Genomic DNA, 16,835 nt, shown 5'->3' with positions numbered 1-16,835 from the left:
AGAGAGGCGCAAACTCGCAACATTTGTGTGAAAGAAGGTCGAAGTTACGCTCGCGTCGATTAAAAACCATGAGAAAAAAAAAAAAGTTTTAGAAGCATACTTTCCTGGAGATGCTCTTGCTATCACTTTTGGTCCTGCTCTTTGTGAGAGATAGGATAGGCTGTGATAAGGAGAGGGACTGAAGGCTGTGAAAGATTGGGTTAGAGACAGGCCGAAATAAGGTGAAGAAGATAGGATGTGAAGTAAACTGGGATAAGGTAAGATACTGGAAGGTTGAAAGAAATGGAATGAAAATATGACTAAGGTAAATCAATGGAACAGAATGAAAGGATGCGAGAGATGCGTAGGATGAGAGACATGCTGAGAGATACAGGAGGAACAGCATGGAAAACAGTAATTATGACAAAATGGATCACCTGCTAACACATGTCAAAGCAAAGTAGGAGAAGAAAGCGTCCTGTATCCAACGTTATTTCCCTTCATTGAACACGAAGACCTTTCAAACTACAGAGGAGAAACACAAAGGAACGTAAAGGAAAAAACAAACATGAGAATACACCATAACACAATTAAAAAAGCAGGATAGAAGAAAGGTAGGCTCTCACCCAACCACCATTCTCTCCATCCCAGAAATGTATTAAAGTAAGTAAAATAAAACAAAGTAAAAACATATAAAATTAAAATACATAAAAAAACAAATAAATATATAAATAAAAAATAAATAAACATAAAAAATAGAAAAATAAAAAAGTGCAACGTAGTGCAAACCACACATTTTTCTCTTATTATTCTTTTCTCTCTTTTCTCTTATTACTTCTATGGAGTGCTAGAGAATCAGCAACTACTTCAGAAAACATTTTATAGGTGCTTCCAACTCAGTTTAATTTAATTTTGTTATAACAAGGGACAGTATCTCAGTTGTGGAGGAGAAGATGAGAGAGAGAGAGAGAGAGAGAGAGAGAGAGAGAGAGAGAGAGAGAGAGAGAGAGAGAGAGAGAGAGAGAGAGAATGTGATGCAAGGAATATTCAGAGTTGATAAAAATGCCATCTTACGAGGTAATAAAGATGGCCACCGAAGTGCTGGTCGGAGTCCTCTGCATCCCCGGCCTCTGCTTCCTCGTGTGAGTTATTACCTGGGCCGACGTGTAGACAGACCCATCAATCCTCCTCCGTGTTTGTCTTCCTTTTGATATGTTTACGATATTATGGGGGCCTGCCTATCATCTCTCTCTTTCTGTCTATATATCAGTCTGTCTACTTATCTATCAAGCTATTTCTCTATCTACCTATTCAGCTGTTAATATGTCTACCTATTTAGATATTACTCTTTATCCATCTGTCTATCTCTGTCTACTTATCTATTAAACCATTATTCTACCTATTCAGCTATTAATCTATGTATGCATGTATCTATCTATCTATCTGTTCAACGATTTGTTTATCTACCTATTTCAGTTCTGGCTTTTGACCTTCTATGGACACAAGAAAAGAAAGAAGAAAATGCAAAATACAAACAACACAATATTAATCAGATAGAATGGGTCGTATTTTTCACGGAAGCAAAGTTCGCGAGGGAAAGGAATTGTCTGTTTTCCTCCGTTTTCTTTTATTCATCTTTTCCACGGGGAGCTATTCTTTACTAGTATTTTTCTGTCCATCTATCTTCCTGAGAGTCAATACTTTTCGTTCCCTTTATTTTATTTTATTTTTTTTCACAGGGTCCAAGATTACGCGATTGAATGCAACATATTCCTTCCTACACATCACTGCGCGGTCAAGTTACATCAGGGTCTGTATTTTGCAACGCTGTGGGATCTTATAAAGACTACTGTCGAAAGCCGTAGACATGATTAGCCAGGTGCTTTTGGGTATTGTTCCCCCTGACGATGCAGAATCCTTGTCAAAGTATCACTATATTCATGAAAACACAATTGAAAATACAATAATATTCACTAGAGGAAAAGCAAAGTAGGAGAAGAAAGCGTCCTGTATCCAACGTGGTCAAGATAAGGCGCTGAAATGTTTAAAATTGAGTTCCCAGTTTCTTAGTTTCAGTATTTTTTTTTTTTTATCATTGCCTGGGTGGTGATAGGTTAATTCTGAGTATCTGGTATTATAAGGAAGGTATGCAAAGAAATGTAACATGCAGGAGGCCGGGATATCAAAAGGCCACAAGGTTTTATCTTCTTAACTATCATGGCTTCTCTTTGAGCTTAATAAAACAGTACAGCACAAGTTTAGGGTATTATTTAAAAAGATAACGCTGATAGCAAACGGAATGGAATATAGCAGTGTATTTAGTTTCATCTGTGTTCTGTAATATCGCTTAAGTTTACTCAAATGGAAATCTCAAGGGCAGAGCAGTAAAATCAACAATGGTATCTGCAGTAGAGCAGCAGAAAGGGAGTGCAAATAGTTCACGTGAGGGTCAGAGAATCTCATGCAGCAGCAGCCGAGAAAAGGCAAAGCCCCCACTGCCAACAAACGACTGTAAGACAAGGACAGATACGAACTGTTGTGAGAGCAAACATAACAGAGAGTCTATACAATTTCTTTTCTTGTGCACACTATGTCTTTCAGCGACCGGACTACGTCACTCGAGCTTTAAATAAACGATCTTACATAAATATTCTTATTAGGCTTTGTGTTAGGTAATACTAAAATCAGATACCTAATTTGTCTGTATTATCATGCACGTCAATAGCGCTTCTTTTCTCTCGTCCTCCGTCCAGAGATGATGTGAAAACAAAATTCATCACTACTTGAAAAAAAAAAAAAAAAAGGTAGAAAGAAAGAAAATCCTCTTCAATAATGAATAAAACAAACTCTCTCATACGTCTCATAATCGCACACACACACACACACACACACACACACACCACTCGGCAACACGGTACAGTTTCAGCGGCGCCATAAACGTTCTTGTCCCCTTCTTCCTTCCTTCCTTCCTTCCTCCTGGCGGCGATCAGTATTGCCAACAAAGAGACATTCGTGGCCGTGAGTCAAGTCTGGAGTATATTGAAGTGTCACAGTCGGCTTTGGCAGGTAGTGGGTCCTAGCTGGCAGTCTTTCTAGCTAGGAAACACACATATATTCTCTGTTGGTGTACTCTCTTGTGTTGAGAGGCGGTAGTAAGATAATATAATGTTATTTGTATTTACTTGTATTATATATATGTTGTGTTAATGATGGTGGTGGTGGTGAGGAGGGCAGGTGGTGGCGGTGATGAGGGTGATGGTGGTGATGACAAAAAAAAAAAAAGGCAGTTCTGAAAGTGCTGGCAGAAAGTGTGATGCCTGATGGTAGAAAGAGAGAGAGAGAGAGAGAGAGAGAGAGAGAGAGAGAGAGAGAGAGAGAGAGAGAGAGAGAGAGAGAGAGAGAGTAGCTGTGAAAGATAGTGGTGACGGCTTGAGATGACATGAGAAGTGACTTCTGGAAAGAGTTCTATGAAGTCGTCCACATGTTACCTGAAGAGAATGTTTGCTTACATACTAGCGATTACACGAATTTGAGCCAGGCAACTGCAAACCACTGCGTCTGATTAGTTCACGAGGTTACAATGATCTAATGATAAACAAATGAATATATATATATATATATATATATATATATATATATATATATATATATATATATATATATATATATATATATATATATATATATATATATATATATATATATATATATATATATATATATATATATATATATATATATATATATATATATATATATATATATATATATATATATATATATATATATATATAAACAAAATAAGAAAATCGATAGAGAAGTAAATAAATAGATGAATAAATATATAGGAAAATAAGTAAATAGACAAATGAAAAAGTATATAGGAAATTAAGTAAATAGACAAATGAAAAAGTAAGTTAATGAATAAATAAATTAAAATACATAAGTTAATAAATAAGTGAAATCCAAGAAATTAAAATCTGTGGTCATATTGTCTGAGGCTTTATCATCTCATAAGGACTGTTGTCAAGGGCCACAAAGATTAGTCAGGTTCTTTTGGGTGTTTTCTTACTGTGGATGCAAAGTTCTTGGTAATCCCGCAGTAGCATCATGAAAGCATCCTTAAAAACTCCAATAACTCCACTGGAACCTGTTAAAAAGTAGAGGAAATAAGGCGCAAAATCGATTAAGATTACTGTTCCTTACATATTATGAAGGAAAATTAATGAAATATGGAGACAGTTTAAAAACGTTCATTTTCCATTTTTTTCTTTCCCATAAAACCAAATACTCACTATAAACATTCGAAAAGACAGAACAGCATCCAGAACTATCACTTACACTTAACAGGATAACTTTCATTCGTGCAATATATTTAATGGTACAGTTAAGCTTATTTATTATTACTTGGCATTAAAAAGTTGCTCTCTAAAAAAAAAAAAAAAAACTCATTTATGTCTGAAAATTATTAAATGAAAAATACATGAAACATTACTACCAAGGGAAGCGCCAGACAGAGTGATAAAAGTAAGACCATTATTACAACTACTTCCTCAATCCTCCCTCTCAGTTTCCCACTTAAACCTCCTCGTATATGACACTGCACAGACACTTTTCACTTGATATACCGCACACACGTAAAAGCACTCGATGTCTGTAGCACTCACTCGTGTTCAGTTTTTTGTGAGTTAGTCGGATCTTCTATAGTAAAGTTCCCTACCCTGGACATGCACTCACTCCCATCCTCATCCTTGTCGAGTCTCCCCTTCCTCTTCTTTTTCCATATCTTGCCTTTTATACCGTCACAGTTTTGTCACTACTTCCAAGGGGCTGCTGCACTTCTCCTTCCACTACTCCCCGGCTTTGCTTTGGGTAGAGTTTTCTTGGACATGTCATCGATAGTGACGTCATTTCCATGCAGTAGCCTTCGCGAGCCGGAATCGTAGATCAACTGTTTACTTATAAGGTCTAAGGGTACGTACCAAGTTAGTTAATATTTCTCACTATAATCATGGTTCCATTTTACATATGAATTCTAAACGACAACACATTCTTAGCTATTTATTAGCCTTTAACTATGTCATTAAAGAAAAAAAAACGAATAACTTGTGCATGGAATAAGAGAAAAATGTGAATCTATAGCTACTTTTGTTTGTAGGAAGGATAATAATACTTGGTGATATGATAATATGCTGTTTGTATAGTTTAGGCAGAGGCACACAGTACTAGATAGTAATTACTCTGCAATGTGGATTAGTATTACTCCCAAATATACTACAAAACAGAATAACTTTATGGCGCACAGTACCACATACTCCTTGTCACTTCCTTGCCTACGGGTTTTTTTTTTTTTTTTGTCGTCTTTCTTTATCCATCCTTCCATTAAGACCACGACCGCATCCGTGAAACTTACTTCCCCTGCCGGAGACTTTATTTGTTTGTTGACAACGTTTTTTTTTTCTTATTATTATTATTTCGATGCAAATTCGCACCATGTAATATCTCACTTCCTCTTGCCCGATCATCAACCTGTTTTTCCATACACGTGTTTGAGAAAATTCCGTTTAATAGCAGCTTTACCCTCCGTCTCCTCTCTTCTTCCCTGTTCGTCTAGCATCTCTACCGTCATTCCTTGGACGTGCCGAAGGAAATTCTAGCCTGTTTGACGGCGACCTTACTCTCAGTCTTCTCTCTGCTTCCTTATTCGTACACCATGTCTTCTTCTCTCCTTCCTTCCTTCCTCTTCCTTGCCCTCTCACGCTCCATCCCCTGATCATCGACTATCCAGAGATTAGACAGATGCGTGTTGGGAAGGGCTTATATCCTCTCAATGTATTCACTCAAATCTGTGACTGCTTCACTGGCTCTGTGCAAATATGAGACAAGGAGCAGTGACTCAAGAAAAGCAAGTGGATATATTATATGTGTAGTACAAAGTGGCAGCTGTCTTTCTGAGCAAAAATATTAATCTATGTTTTTCCTTTCTGCTTTGGAGGTTTAAGCACTTGAGTTAATGTAGCGTGAATTTATGTGATCGTTATTTCATTTAATCTGCCTCAGTTCGGAAGGTGAGCTGGCACTGAACCAAGACGTAAAAACTTTGTGGATGCAGGAGGAGCAAGAGAGAGAAGAGCGCGGCCTTGTCCAAAGCAACATTATCGGGGCTTCCAGTCTGTACGTGTACATTTGCCTGTGTGTGCACTACGGTATATGTACACCTTGATTCCTGTGAGGGTTTCCATAAGAGGACATTCATAGGATCTTGCGTCCTCCTCCGCCATCGTGTGTGTTTTGTCTACGTGCAATTTATCTTGTGTGTATGCACTTCACTAATCATGTGCATTTGTGTATACTTCTTTTCATGTGTGTGTGTGTGTGTGTGTGTGTGTGTGTGTGTGTGTGTGTGTGTGTGTGTGTGTATGTATGTGTGCGCGCGCGCCTATCAGCCCTCATGTTCACCGTACCAAGCTCTTTGTTCTTGATAAAACAAAACTTTGGACGACGTTGTTACAAAATTTTTATCCATCGACACAAACGACCCCTTCTGGGAACCTGGTTGTTATAGTCACTTCCTCACAATAGTATTTTTTTTTTCCTTATCCACCCTCAGAGTCACTTTGACCTGTGTCCCTAACAACAGCGAACTCACAACAGCAAACTCACTTATCATTGGTAGGTGGCACTGGATTACATCCACCTATGTGGATCTTCTCTTGGTATGAAAAATATTCTTAAAAAGACTCCTGTAGTTATATTTTGTGTTTATCATTGTTTTCTTTACATATTTTTTTTTTTAGCGTTTTATTCACCAATTGTGAGTTCAACAACATTTCTTGTGTTCCTGTTGTAGGAATTTTGGCAAAGGTGACGTCAGGGATTTAATTTGATGAAGAAAAAGAAGTAAGGGATACACAAGGGATGCTAGAAAATAGCAGATAACAAAGGCAATGGCAGTCAAGTAAGTGAATACACGGCACCATCTTGTGATGTTTTGAGCTTCAAGAATCACTGAAACTATCTGAAGAAGTTTGATAGAAAAGAAGCAAAACAAACTTATAACAGGCCTTCGAAACATAATCCATGCAGCGTTTAGTCCATTCCTAATGATGCAATGGGATGAGACTAAGACAGAGGCGATCATTCATCTCATTTTTTTTTCCTCCTCGCCTGCTTAGCTCTTCATGGTCTTTCCGGCTCGTGATTTAAATTTTCCCCTCTTCTTTGAGTCCAGCTGATCAGTGGCTTCGGGGAAAACTCACTGCCATATCCATCGATGGCTCTACGCTTTACATCTTCCACCTGCCGCTGCACACCCACCCAACACCTGCACCACCACCACCACCACCACATCTCGGGTAAATGTGATAACACCCACACACTACGTGGAACACATACTACCGCAATACAAGACACACAAAACCACTTAACACAACAATACCATACTGAGGGTAAATACGTGGTGTCTCCCTTATACACCAGATACTTATATGCTACTGTACGTCGTCAGTACAAAGGAAAACACACAAAGATAAATGCGATATAAAGGAAGAGACGTTTTTGACATCAGTGTGAAGCCTCAGCCGCTGGAGTCGTACGGCTGGCAGCGGCGCGGCGGCAGCGAGGGGTCGGGAGAGAGACCCTCCGTCAGTCCGTCTGTAGCCAGTGTGTCATGCGAGTGGGGAAGCCGTGACCTTTGACCTTTAAGTGGTGACGTCATCATTTGGGATTCTAACAGGTGTCCTACGGGTATGCTCCATTGAAAACGTGTGCTTAGTATGTAGTCCCTGTCAGTGGGCGGCTGGTGGTAGGGCGGCGGTGGGCGGCGCTGCTAAAGGAGGGCCGCGATGGTTTAGCGCTTCCCACCACGCGTTGGTCTTAGCGGGGTGACCAACAAAGGCTTGGCAAGTTTGTCGAAGCACGGGTAGGACACTCGGGCGTCGCCAGCGTACGTGGATTACAAAGCGGATGATTATACTGTACAATGAGCGAGTCCACTTTAGTTTTGATGGTGCCCGCCGGGGTTACTGTGCTGCCAGCTGCCCTCCTCCCCCCCCTTGCCATATCCCTCCCAAGTGACCCTCTCTCCTGCCCCTCTCAATACTGCCCCCTCCCTACCACATCCCTTTGAGTCCTGCATCTATAATAAGAAGGAAAGAAGAAAAAAGAAAAGAAAAGGAACTAGTCGTCAGTGGATTTTTATTTATTTGATTTTTTTTTCAGGAAATAATGAGTTTAGAAAATACTAAGGAATCAAGATTATTACATTATACAATTCACGTAATGTAGTCTCCGAAAACCAAGAATCTTTTCGCGACATTGAAATATGAGAATAATATTTTTTCCCCTGGACTGCATAATCACCTATAAATCTTTTCCCACCATCTATATATTTCTTCACTCAATTTCCCTCCCACCTTAAGCACAACAACTCTTTTACATCCTTTCATTTTACTCTTAGCATCCTCTGCAGCTCCCACGTTATTCTCACGCCTCCAGTCTTCCTACTCCATCCTCTTCCTATTTTTTCCACTCCTAATACCTTCCTACCACAACTCCTCTCATTTTTCTTTCCCCACTCCTTTCTTCCAGTTCCCATTTTTCACATCCACCTTCCTCCAGTACTTCTTCTCATTCCTTCTGACCTCTCCCATCCTCATTTTTCTAAGCCTATGACTCCTTCAGTGAATCATTAGAGAGTTATGCCCTTAATCTCTTGTGTGTTTTCTTAAAGTTTTTTAGGTTGTTATCATTTATGCTGTCACTCAAAGGCACGGTGACTCCGAGGAAGGAAATTCCTGTCTTATCAGCGAGCACTTTTCAGATGTATACAAGAAAATCTCTTGATTAAGTTTACCCTGTTCGTCAGAGGAAAAGTGAAAAATATTGCACACACAACTCTATATATATATAAAAAATTAAAGGTCCCGAATTCACATTTAAATTGAAGAGGGCGGTAACTATTTTGGGGAACAAAGGTGGAGGTGCTTTATTCCGTGCCACCCAACTTCATTATTATTCATTCGTTTTTCTTCGTTAATGATCACAGTGTATTCTTTGTTCTGCGTCTTCCTCGCTTATGTTGCTTGTGTTTATACGACGAGAGAGTGAGAACCATGGCGTTAAAGAGCAAGGTTGAACACACACACACACACACACACACACACACACACACACACACACACACACACACACAACTAATACTTAATAGTAACTGTACTTCATGAGAGTGTGGAAACATTTTAAAACGAAGCGCATTCAGATTTTGCTGGAAAGTGGAAAGTCTCCGTAAGGATGTGAGAAGAACCTGTTATGGACACCAAGAAAAGAAGAAAAAAAAAAAAATGACCATCCAAGTGAATGACGAAGAGACAGGGTCAGATGAGAGATGGAGGGAATTTCCGCTGAAGAATTTAAATTAAAGAACAGTGTAACGTTGGATAGTGATCAATAAATGAAGTGGGGTATAATACAAAGAGGAAAATAACAAAACATACCGATGAAAAACAGTAAAAGACTAAACAAAAAAAGTTAAAGAAAAAAGAGTGATGGAAAAGTAAATGGAATCGCTCAATTTTTTGTTGGACTGCTTTGAAAACATTCCCGTGACACAACAAACTATGCTGCAAAAGGATCACTGATACAAACAACCGATCGCTCCAGCCAGTGCAATGTGAAGTGCTCAGCGAGTCACCAAGTATTGAAATCTATACGTGTGTCCTGCACTTAAAAGGAAGTCCGAGGTAAACGCTAAAAATAAAACAAAAAGAAGGAAAAAAAAAAAAAAAAGCTCAACGGCTGTTCTTCATAGAGCTGTACATAAGAAGAAACATGAGCTCAACAGCTGTCCTTCATAGAGCTTTCAATACAAAAACTGAACTCCGACAATATTTTATAAAGGTGCAGATATAAAGACAATTATGTAAGCTCAGTGGTCCTTCATAGAACTCTAAGTAGGAAAAAAAAAGTAACCTCTACGCCTGTCCTTCATTTACTTCCAATTATAAAGAACGACTCAAATGGCAACACATCACGGAACTCTAAATATCAGAAAAAAAAAATCCTTTGATCTCCAATGTCCGCGCCTCATAGAGCAGTAAAGATAGGCCCGGTGCATGTGTTTACCTGAAGCCAAGCAGCCGGTGGGCCCGTAACGACTCAATTACGCCCGGCATTGACTCCAATACTGCTTTACGGCTCCTAATTATTTGGGATTAGGGTCGATGATCACCCTCAATGGCCCTTCCAACCATTCCGAGCACCCATAGGAAAGGAACGGCAAAGGAAAGAGGGAAAGGCATCGCTTCAGTACAACAACCAATATGTTTATTTATTTATTTTTTCCTGTCAGTGTATAGTGCGTTCCTCCTCCCCCTCCCGCCTTCACTCCCATGCTGTGTTTAGTAGTCAGCACGTTTCTGGATGAAGGAAAACAATTACCCAGGGATCGATACGCCCCCTCCACGACTCCCCGTCCTCTACCTTCCCTGTGGCCCAGTTCGCCTCGCTGGTGCCAATGGGTCGTGTTGTGGGTGATGATGTGGGTCAGCAGGCACTGTTAGCTGTGGTACTAACTGGGTCGCTACTTGTGCTACTTCGCTCAGTCCATGGTGGTTTTGTTTATTGATTTTCTATAGTTTTGGGTTATTATTGATATTAGTATTATTTATGTACATTGGTTAAAATGTTATTACTGTTATTATTATTATTATTATTATTATTATTATTATTATTATTATTATTATTATTATTATTATTATTATTAATATTACCACTACTACTACTACTACTACTACTACTGTTACTACTACTATTACTACTACTACTACTACTACTACTACTACTACTACTACTACTCCTATTGCTACAATAACTTTCTACTACTACGACTACGATTACTGCTTCTACTACCGGTGCTGCTTCTATTACTACTACTATTTCTACTACTACTACTACTACTACTATTACTACTACTACTACTACTACTACTACTACTACTACTACTAGTACTACTACTACTACTACCAATACCATAATATTTCCTGGACGAGTTTTGAACAAGAGAAATAAGGACTTTGAATCTTGAGCATCTTTAATGAGACGATGGGCAAAACGGATATATTGATGATATGAATGATTATTTCATTATGAGAAGGAAAATGATAGTGATTTGAACGAAAAAACTTCTTGAAACAAAAAAAAAAGTGTATGCATAAACGTAGGGTGTGTTAGCTCTCTCTCTCTCTCTCTCTCTCTCTCTCTCTCTCTCTCTCTCTCTCTCTCTCTCTCTCTCTCTCTCTCTCTCTCTCTCTCTCTCTCTCTCTCTCTGGTTCTTCCTTAACACTAAAATTTCATCAGGTAGGAACTTGAAATTTTGTGCCTGCAATTTTTTTTTTTTTTTTTTTTCCCAATGAGGCTGATTCTGAACATTTGCAAACATGGTAGTAAGATTGCTCCGCCTCACTAAGCAAGAATAGCTCGGAGGTTGTTTTTTTCTTTTCTCTCATTGTTTCGGAAGCACGATTTTTTTTTTTTTTTTTTTTTCCCTGGAGAGGTTCACTTTTGTTCTTGTTTCTCTTGGTGCGTAAATCGACTCTCTCTCTCTCTCTCTCTCTCTCTCTCTCTCTCTCTCTCTCTCTCTCTCTGCTTCTCCGTGTGTGTATTACGTTTTCTGCCACTTTTCCTCTGCCTTGGTTCCTTACCGTCACTTCTTTCTTTATGTTATTGCCTCGTGCTCCTCCATCTCCCTTCGTTATGTGCTTCATCAATGAAAAAGGCCTTTGACATGTTCGTTTTTTTCATCACCTCATACAAGCTATCTTATTTCTTTAAGATTAAATTAAGTAAAAAAGAAAAGGGATCCAGAGTACACGCAACATCCTTAACACTGTTGGTTCTAATATGGTTGTCTTCAGAGTTATATTCCTTATTGTCTTCTTAATTGACTCTTATTCTCATGCCATCGTCCTTGTTATTCTGCTAATGGTGGTAGCCTTAGAAGTTCATTAGTAACATATAGCATCTTTCCTGGGGTCATTTTAAACAGGAGAGATTGCATTCTAAAGAACTAAGATGACGAACCTTGTAATTTACTTTGGTCGATTCATGTGTGGTTTATCGCTAAGAGTTACGATGATATGAGGAGGTGAAAGAAAGGAGGAGGTAGTGCGACAGCCAGAGAAAATGAGAATAACTTGCCTGGCTGTCTGAGGTGAGAAGAGCTATGACTTTTTGATGAGGTTGTGATGACCAAAGTTTTTGACACCTAAGGAAAGTTATAGGAACTCAAATAACCTGAGGTGAATGGAGGGAAGTGTGAGGATACGTGGGAGTCAAGGGTCGCCATTTCCACAGTGAAGAGATGAAGAAAACGTGAAGCTTTCCTCATGTGCAGTGCCAAGTCGATGTTCTATAAGAGAAAGCTACTGTACTGGAAAATAAATAAATAAATATCTTGACCTGAAAATATAAGCTGGATTAAATAAACTAGTGATGTGATGAGTTAGTGGAGAAAAGTAATGAAAATATGGTAAATTGTGTGTGTAATACCATGAAAACGTGCATGTGAAGTAAAGCCCTGAACAGTGAGACTTAAAGCGATAGATGATCATAAATTATAACAACAAATAAATAAAGAAACAAGGTTGAAGAAAAAAATATAAACGATCACAAAGAAAACTATCTTCAGTCACAACTGATGAAGAAAATAAGCAAATATAACAGGAAGAAATGTAACACAATACGTAATGTCAAGTGACCTAATTATCAAGGATGAAATATCGAGAACCATCACACTAATTGAAAAGGTGATTAATTGGAAGGTAATTGCCACGGAAAGTGATATAACAAACAGTGACGAAACACACACACACACACACACACACACACACACACACACACACACACACACACACACACCCCTGAGTCAAGGTCACAGGAGGCCATGCAGGTGAGTACTGACTTCATGTTCTGTTTATACTTCACGTTAAATAATACACATAAAGGGTTAAAAAGAAAATTAGTAAAGAAAGAAAGAAAATTATAACAAGATGAAGTGAATACATGTGTGAGCAAACCCTGAGGATAAAAAAAAAAAAAAAGAATAAAAGAAGAGAAAAAGAAATGAATATGTTATGCAGTAACACAAGAAATGAACCTGAAAATATGCAGTGAAGACCTTGTTATACTGAAGGAAAGTGAGAGGAAGTAAGAAAGGTCAGTGATATGCACAAGCCTTCCTGTGAAAAAAAAACAAAAAATGATATAATGAAGAAGAATACCAGCGAACGAGGAAAAGAAAGTGCCTTAGGATTTAAGCATACCAGAATGACGCCAATCTAGTTCTCAGTTAAATGAAGTGAGAAAGACATTGCCAGGCATGCGTACCTGTAAATTAGTTGTGCACAGGTAGTAGAAGTAATTTTAATAGCGTGCGGCAAAGTGGGAGTCAGAAAATGAATTATCAAGGTCTGTACAATTATGAGGGGAATGACAAAGAAAAGAACAAAAAAAATACAAAAAAACATACGAGTGTGCCGTTTCCTTTACGACACATTAAAGAGAATGGATGATAATGACCCTCGTTATCACTGAAGAAAGAAACCCAAAACGAGAACACTCTTGTTTACACACACACACACACACACACACACACACACACACACACACACAGAGAGAGAGAGAGAGAGAGAGAGAGAGAGAGAGAGAGAGAGAGAGAGAGAGAGAGAGAGAGAGAGAGAGAGAGAGAGAGAGAGAGAGAGATGGAGACAAAGAGAAAGCAGCAGAGACAGAGACAAGGAAACAGAATAAAGAAGAAAAGAAACAAAATCCAAAGATTATACATTATGGTTTTCAAATGGATCCAAGAAACAAACAAGGAAGGGAGTATGAGAGCGGTGTGTCATAACGACTAGCGGTTATGACTCTAGAAAGTCCCGAAAGTGAAGGCTGAAGAGTGGTGATGGAGAGACAGGGGTGTGTGGGGCTCCTCTTCTCCAGGAACCCTATGACCTGTCGCCCGCCAGTCCTAGAGATCTCGATTACACGTGGCATTAAAGGGACAGACTTGCTGGCAACACAACGAATTGGACCGATTGGAAGGCAGGCGAGACTTTGAGGATTTTCGGGAACGTGTGTTGTGTTTATCATTGAGAAAAGTGACGGAGACAATGAAATCGAATACCAACAAAAGACAATACAGAGTTATTAAATAGATGGATAGATTGAAATACAGATAGACAGATGGACAGATTAAGAAATACAAATAGATACATTAGTAAATAATAAATAAATAAATAAAATAACAAATAAACCAAAGAGAAAGAAGAAAGAGAAAAAAAGGAGAAACAAGAGGACGAGAAGTGAAATAGAACCACAGACATTTGACAAACAGGTATGAAAACATTACAAATGCAACGTGAGAGGAATGAAAGTGGCTAAAACGTAACGATATGGATAATAACACGATTACCTTTACGTTACATGCTTCAGAATACAGTTCCTGAAACGTCTGCTACAAATGTTCTTTCCAAAGTTTAGCACTTTTACAGAAAAACTACATTCGGTCTGACAATGCAAGCTTCCGAAAGATGAATCACCGCGTATGAAGCTCACACATGTGTATCCTAACACGCTAAAAGTGATTTACACATCTTTCGAGTTCGCTTTCAGGTAAGATTCTCATTTTCAGTTAATGAAAGTCTTGGCAAACATGTGTAACTTTCCCTTGCCATCGTAGTATGCACATGAAGTTCTGTAAGATTTTGCTTTAATTTCGATCGTGTTGTTATGATGATGATGATGATGATGATGATGATGATTACAGTGATGATGTTGATGGTAAAAAAAAATAATAATAAAATAAAATAAAATAAAAAAAAAGCCGTCAAATGGAAATGTAACCACACACTAAAAAGGCAACAACAACAGCAATAATAATAATAATAATAATAATAATAATAATAATAATAATAATGATAATAATAATTATTATTATAACAATAATAATGATAAAAACCATGGTCTGAGGCAGTGAAGGCTCAGAGTAGCAAGTGGGGCGGACAGATAAAGAACAGAGAAAGAATATTCAGCCAATCATGTCCCTTCCATTCATCTGCTCTACTCGACCTAATGCTCCCCTCATTGCAGCAACATCACAGAGATTCAAATCACTTAATAGCACCCCACATGAAAACATAATGAAATACAAGCCACTTAACATCCTTATACAAATTACTTAGTGCTGATCTCATGTTTATTGACGTTTGCAGAGTCGGATTTCAAAACTAAACGGATTATTAACACTATAGATTGAATTAAAATTGCCTCCGTTCTTTATATCACAATTATCGTAAGATGGACGATTAAAAGGTACTGTACAAAAGAAAAATAAAGAATATAAGCTTCCGAAAAGTCCACACAGTTAACAGTGCAAAAAAGATGGAATAGGCAATAGTACGTGAAGAAAACAATAACAAGTACTTGTATAATAACTGGTTAATCTATATTTTACAAGGTATAGATTTTTTTTTTATTGGTTTAAAAGTAACGAGGGATAAAAGTAAATGTTGTACTTGATAAGGTGAACGGAAACGCATACAAGGCCACGTGGTGTAAACTCCGAAGACGCGCGCTAGACGAGTCGTGTATACAGACACTGGGTGTTTGTTTACAAGTGAAGGCTACGTACTTTACGGAACTGCTACTGGTACGACTGCTGCTATTACTACTGCTACCACCACACCACCACCACCACCACTACTTCTACTACTTCTACTACTACTACTACTACTGCTACTACTACTACTACTACTACTACTACTACTACTACTACTACTACAATAACTACTGCTGCAAAAACGACAACAACAACTATTAATAACACTTCTACTATTAATATCACCACAACCACTACTAATACTGCTACCACCACCGCCGCTATACTTCTACTACTACTACTTCTACTACTATTACTACTACTACTAGAACTGCTACCACCATCACCACCACTATACTACTACTATTGCTACTACTACTATTACTACTACTACTACCACCACCACCGCTATACTACTACTACTACTATTACTACTGCTACTACTACTACTACCAGGTTTCTGTCTTTCTTCACCTTATTTTTTTCTACTCTTCCTTTTGTTGTAAGTAAAAGAACTGATGGAGGTAAACAAGCTCCTCTTACATTTATACTGTCGGGAACACTAAGCTCGTCAGACATGCAGGTAAAAAGTGAATGCCTATCAATTAACTCCTATAATGAGACGGGAATAACTACATGGCCGTGTATTCAGGTGAGAGGAGGGAACATTTAGCTCAGGTATACAAGGGAGGTGGCAAAGGTACATCTGGCCAGGTATTCAGGTGGGATATAGAGGTGAAGGAGAGGAAAGGGAGCATTTCATAAACACCTTAAGGTCATCGATCACACACACACATACACACACACACACAGTAAGTAAATAAATATATAAGATATGATAAAAAAAAATAAGCAGAGAGACAAGATAAATAGATTACTGAGTAAGTAAAAAACAATAAAAATAGCTAAAAGTAACTAAATAGAAGCATGAATAAGTAAGGAGATAAACGTGTACAGTAACATGCAAACAAATAAACAAATATATAAATTAATAAATAAATGTAAAATAGATAAATAAAAAATCAAAATAACTCAATAAATTAACAAATGAACAAAAATGATGACATTAACACTAGAACATATAGATAAATAAACAAATGCAACAAAATTAATGAAAAGTGAACGATACTCAATAAATTAACTGCATCAAGGGAGAAAAAAATTATGACAGTAAATCACAAGTAAAAAATAAGAAAAAAAACAA

At 38.0% G+C, this 16,835-nt stretch overlaps 1 protein-coding gene across 1 annotated transcript in view; it reads left to right on the top strand.

Moving 5' to 3' along the window:
• The first annotated feature begins 7,044 nt into the window (after positions 1-7,044).
• Positions 7,045-16,835, top strand: part of LOC135097446 (uncharacterized) — a 46,192-nt gene continuing 36,401 nt past the window's right edge. Inside the window, exon 1 of the mRNA XM_063999358.1 lies at positions 7,045-7,725. The gene's annotated coding sequence lies outside the window, so the exon portion shown is untranslated. The remainder of the gene's footprint in view (positions 7,726-16,835) is intronic.

Source organism: Scylla paramamosain, chromosome 4 (genome assembly GCF_035594125.1).
Source record: "Scylla paramamosain isolate STU-SP2022 chromosome 4, ASM3559412v1, whole genome shotgun sequence".
NCBI classification, from domain to species: Eukaryota; Metazoa; Arthropoda; class Malacostraca; order Decapoda; family Portunidae; genus Scylla; species Scylla paramamosain.
The sequence above is the reverse complement of the archived record's forward strand: the minus strand, read 5'-3'. Positions and strand labels throughout refer to the sequence as shown.